Source organism: Rattus norvegicus, chromosome 3 (assembly GCF_036323735.1).
Source record: "Rattus norvegicus strain BN/NHsdMcwi chromosome 3, GRCr8, whole genome shotgun sequence".
NCBI lineage: Eukaryota > Metazoa > Chordata > Mammalia > Rodentia > Muridae > Rattus > Rattus norvegicus.
The window spans coordinates 134,819,375-134,825,270 of record NC_086021.1 but is presented as its reverse complement, the minus strand read 5'-3'; positions in this window follow the sequence as shown (position 1 = coordinate 134,825,270).

Below are 5,896 nucleotides of genomic sequence, written 5' to 3'. Positions count from 1 at the left end.
CACTCACCCCTGGTTATTCCCCTCAGCTTTTCAGGAGGCCACTCGAATCAAGGCCAGGATACGTAAGGGTAAAAGGAAACAGAATGCCTGTTTGGAGATCAGATCTGTATATAGGCACCTATGGATTCTGTGGGAGGGGTGGCAGCAGCAGATCTGTATATAGGCACCTATGGATTCTGTGGGAGGGGTGGCAGCAGCAAAAATGATAGAAGTGTTCTCTTGCCCTCCTATGACTTAACTTAGCCTCAGCCCCACTGTGAGGAGTACACCAAATTAACGGGGAACACAGAAGGGACACGTTGTTTCAGAGACAGGCCTTGAGCTGATGCATCCCGAATCTCTTGCAGCTACCTTGCTGCTGTATTGCGGTAGTCACAGGCTGAACAGTGATTCCCCAGCATCCCTCCTTACACACACTTTGATCTCTCCATTTCCAGTCACCAGCAAGTTCAGAATCCTATTGCCTGCCCTAGAAGACTGCATAAGCCCTCCTGTCTTCTAGATCCACACTGCAGGGCTGGGACCACTCATCTGGCTCCACAGAATTCACACTCCCAGATAGCTTGTCTTCTCATACCTTGGGGAAATGAGCATAAGGGTTGCAAGTCACTCTGGATGAACAAACAGTTCATCCAGATTAGGCACCAGTGGTAGGCCAAAGAAATAATGTCCAGCTTGATGAAGCAGTGAAAATCAGCCTATGGGAGCATGAGTGACAAACCTCATGAGCCTGCCCAAGCATGAGTGACCGCCTACAGGCTGCATCCCTGGTGCTCCTGCTCCCCTGCAGGCAGCTGTCCTCATTTGTGGCAGGGCCTTAAGAGTCAAGCAATGGCACCATGAGCCTCCCTTCTCTCACTACAAGGGAATGATTCAACATGGAGGAAAGAGCCTCACATCCCAAACATGCTTTCTAAATCGTGTTCAGAGTAGTGCATGCTTTTCTCTGATCTATCTGCAGGTTTCAGAGACTATGAATATGATTTAGTGGGCGAAAGTGTTTTCCACACCAGGAGGAACCAGTCTCTCACTGGGACTGGCCAAGCCTTCTTCACAGCCATCATTTCTCTATAGCAGAACGTCTTTTATGTTTCTTCCATTTATGGTACCTTTTCACCTAAGACATTTTTACACATTTTTATAATTGGGTATATGGGATAATACTCAAGTCAAACATTTACTTACAATACATTTAAAACAACTCAATAAGACAAGGACACTTTTTAAATCTAAGTGTGCAGAATGAATGAATGAATGAATGAATGAATGAATGAATGAATGAATGAATGAATGATAAAATGTCTATGTTGGGAGGATCCCAGCCACTCCTGTATCCCTCGCTCGGGATGCTGCCTTGGGATGGTTCTAGCATTCACTTGGGACCTAAACTACTTCCCAGCATCACTCCTGAATACTACACTTGTCACTGTCCACACACTTTGATCTCTCCATTCATACAGTCACTACCAAGTTCACACTTGTCATCTGTGTGTCATCTGATGACAGCAGATTATCCTTCCTGACTTGTGTATTTACACTCCAGTCACAGCCACCATCTTAAAACACGTCTGTCAGAAGTATCTGTGTCCTCAGTTTGAAGAAGAAAAGCCTACATTATCTGGGTTGAGAAGGTCCTATGAGACTGTGTCCCCATGTGTCCAACCCCAGCTTCCTGTGGTTGCAGAACAAGTCCCAGCCACAGGGATAGGCTCCTATCTCTGGGTTATAACACCTTGGAACCTCTGCACTGTCTGTCAGGATGCCCTCCCAGCACCAGTTCTGCATGGTCACTGTCTTAGTTACTATTCTATTGCTGGGAAGACACTATGACCAAGGCATGTTGTGGTTTTTGGGTCTCTACCCTGGCTGTTTTAGAGTTCTCTATGTAGACCAGGCTGGCCTTGAACTCTTAGAGATGAACTTGCTTCTGCCAACTTAGCACTGGGTCTAAAGGTATGCATCACTATGCCTGGTTTAAACTGAGAACTTATATCTTACATCTTGTTCTGTGCAATGGGAGACTGAGACTGGATCTGGGTGGATCCATTCCTTGTCCCCAATGCTTGCAGCCATATCATAATGCAAAACGCATTCAGTCTAACTTTAACAGTCTCCATAGTCTATCAAACCTCAAAACCCACACCTGGTGACAATGTGGGGATGTGGCAGCCAGCCCTAACCTGATGGCACTGTGTTATTGCTTACCTAAAAATAAAGTGCTCTGTCCCAGACATTAGCATGCTCAGACCTGGGTAATAATTTACAGAAGTCCCCTGTGGTGGCTTAAGAAATGTAATATGAAGCCAGGAATCCTTTAAGGGCTATTGACCTTTCATTCTGGAAGGGCTGGGAGATCCTAGTGGCCCTTATCTTAAATAGGGTAACGGGCTGAGAGGTACTAAGAGCTGCCTTCACGTCTGTAAAACTTGCTTATCACTGTGGGAAGAGTGAAATAGTTTTTTTTTATTACTATGTATTGGAAAAGAAAGCAACACCTGAGGAAGTTGAGCGATTTTCCTGTCCAGCTGTGGATTCTATGGATAGTTGTAATAAACACCTTTCTAATGTTCCATCAGAACCCTTTTTTTTCCCTGGAGCTGGGGACCAAACCCAGGGCCTTGCTCTTGCTAGGCAAGCGCTCTACCACTGAGCTAAATCCCCAACCCCCATCAGAACCTTTTAAAACCCATCCTAGGGCTGGGGATTTAGCTCAGTGGTAGAGCGCTTACCTAGGAAGCGCAAGGCCCTGGGTTCGGTCCCCAGCTCCAAAAAAAAAAAAAAAAAAAAAAAACCATCCTAACCCTTTTCTGCTGTTTGGCTCTGAGACTGCTGCCCTGCAGGCTGGAGAGACAGCTCAGTGGTTAAGAGCACTGATTGCCCTTCCAGAGGTCCTGAGTTCAAATCCCAGAACCACATGGTGGCTGACAACCATGTGTAATGGGATCTGATGTGTCTGAAGACAGCTACAGTGTACTCATAAATAAAATAAATAAATTTTTTTAAAGATTTATTCATTTATTATATATGAGTACACTGTAGCTGTCTTCAGATACACCAGAAGGGGGCATCAGATCTCTTTACAGATGGTTGTGAGCCACCATGTGGTTGCTGGGAATTGAACTCAGGACCTCTGGAAGAGCAGTCGGGTGCTCTTAACCGCTGAGCCATCTCTCCAGCCCGAAAATAAATAAATCTTAAAAAAAAAAAAAATGCTGTCCTGCTCCTAGCAGTGAGAATAGACTCATTAATCTACATTTGAATTGAGTATAAGTTTTTGGTCTTTCCCAGTGGATTTGAATGCCACAACAAAAAGTTTGACCAACCATGGTCCAAGCATTCAAGACACATGGGCCTCTGGGAGTCATTTTCATTTAAACCATCACATTCCATTCCTTGGGCCCCATGGGCTGGAGCCATATAATGCAAAATGGATTCAGTCCAACTTCAAAAGTCCCCATAGTCTATCACAGGTCTCAACATTGTTTAGAAATCTGAAAGTCTTTTCTGAGACTCAATGTAATCTTGTAATTGTAACCCCCTGTAAAATTAAAAAGCAAATCACACACTTCCAACGTACAATGGCACAGAGCACACATCACCATTCCAAACGGTAGGAAAGGGGAGAGAGTGGGGAAACACTGGACCAGAGCAAGACAGACCAGCAGGACAAACTCCAAATTCTGCATCTCTACATCTGATGGCGAGATGCTCTCCAGTTCTTCCGTCCCACATTTCTCTCTACTGCTCTGCTTCCACTTGGGCTGAAGCATCCCTTGGCAGGTACTGTGAGATACAAAGTTACGTTTTAATTACTGTGCCTAAAAGGATTCTTAAACAAAAATGCCTCGAACCTGGAAGTCCCTTGCGCAGGGACAGGTGCTGTCCATATGATAAGCCATACATTTTCACTTCCCTAACAGGTTGGGTTGACCCAACCGCACTGGATATACTTGATCACACTTAGGCTGGACGTTCATCAGGATGTACGCTTGACCCCTACCAGATGAAGCCAGTGGGGGATGTACATAGCCTTGGAGGTTGCCTTTATAAACACGTGGCCAGTATAGCTCATGGCCAGAGTCCATCAGACAGTATTAAAGCTTGCTTCAAATTTGCCTCAAAGTTGTAGTGGTCTTATTCTTGCCCAGCAGAAATAACAGTATCCCATGGCTCTGGCATCTCTGAGATCTTGGGGTCTCCAACTCAATCCAGGCTTCAGTTTCAGTTTCATGTGATGGCCTCTCCAGTCCTCCATGCAGGAACTCCCCTGCCACAGTTTGGCTTCGACAGCTTTCCTTTACCATGAGGAAGATTTCCACAAGCCCTTTGCTCACCCCTGCATCCTTGGCTGAAGGTGACCCATGTTACTGAAGCTGCCAAGGCTTGCTTCCTGCTTGAGATGGAGCCTGCCAGTGTACTTACATTTGTGTAAGCTCTGATTCCTTGATGTGTTTGATTCCTTTGTTGAATAAACTTCCCTTTGCTTTAGGAGGTCCCTCAGGCCTTTTTACTGATTGCAAGTTTACTGGAGTGGGGTCTCCATAGAGGACACCACTCTCTATTCCATTTCTCATCAGGCCTTTCTTAAAACTTGTCATCTCTCTGAGAAAGTCAACTCCAACATTCTATTTCCTGGTGTTCTTTATTTCTTCAAATTGTACATTTTGCTTCATATACATATAAGGCATGAAGGTAAGAGGACCAGCTTGGGGACAGAAGAGGGCTGATAGGAAAGGGTAGAGCAGTGGGTCTCAACCTTCCTAATCTGTGACCCTTTATACTGGTGACCCCAACCTTAAGTTATTTCATTGCTACTTCATAAGTGTAATTTTGACAGTTATGAATTATAATGCAAATATCTGATATGCAATCTCCAAGAGGGTCAAGACCACTTGGGTAGTGGCCAATGACAGATTATTTTGGTAAATAATTATTTTGATTAAGATAAGCAGAGTCGGGGCTGGAGAGATGGCTCAGTGGTTAAGAGCACCCGACTGCTCTTCCAGAGGTCATGAGTTCAATTCCCAGCAACCACATGGTGGCTCACAACCATCTGTAAAGAGATCCGATTCCCTCTTCTGGTGTATCTGAAGACAGCTACAGTGTACTTATATATAATAAATGAATAAATCTTTTAAAAAAAAAGATAAGCAGAGTCTATGATCCACATGTATGAAAGCGTTATAATGAAACCTGTTCATTTTAAAAAGCAGGTAGCAGCTGGGAAGATGACTCAGTGGTTAAGAATACTAGCTGCTCTCTTAGAGCTCCTGAGTTCAATTCCCAGCAACCAAGTCATACTTCTCTCTCCAGGACTCCCTCCTGTAGGCTGAGCACCATTACTGCCAGGGCTTGTTCTAGGCTACTTCATTGTCTGTCTCTTTACCCCAAACTTACTTGCCACAAACTCACGTGGATTTCTACCAGCGGTGCACAGGGGTAGCCATCTTCTTCACATTCTTTTTTTTTTTTTTTTCCTTTTTTTCAGAACTGGGGACCGAACCCAGGGCCTTGCGCTTGCTAGGCAAGCGCTCTACCACTGAGCTAAATCCCCAACCCCTCTTCTTCACATTCTTGTCACTAGTTATTGTTGGTGGCCTTCCACCAAAACTCCTACCCACTGGTTAGTAAGACAGGATTGCCAGCAACTAGTGACTATGAGGGACAGACACATTTCCCACAGGATGGACTGGAGCTCAAGGCAAGTGGTTTGGAACATGGATGACTTCAAGCTGTTCCACAGGAGTGAATAGAGCTTGGCTATACCCTCCCCACAGGGCTGATACTAGCAAAACAAAATGAAACTAAGCTATGACCCATGACCTCAGAAGGTTCTTTCCTTATTCCCACAGGATGGTCCAGACACAAATATCACCCCAACACAGTCATTAACACT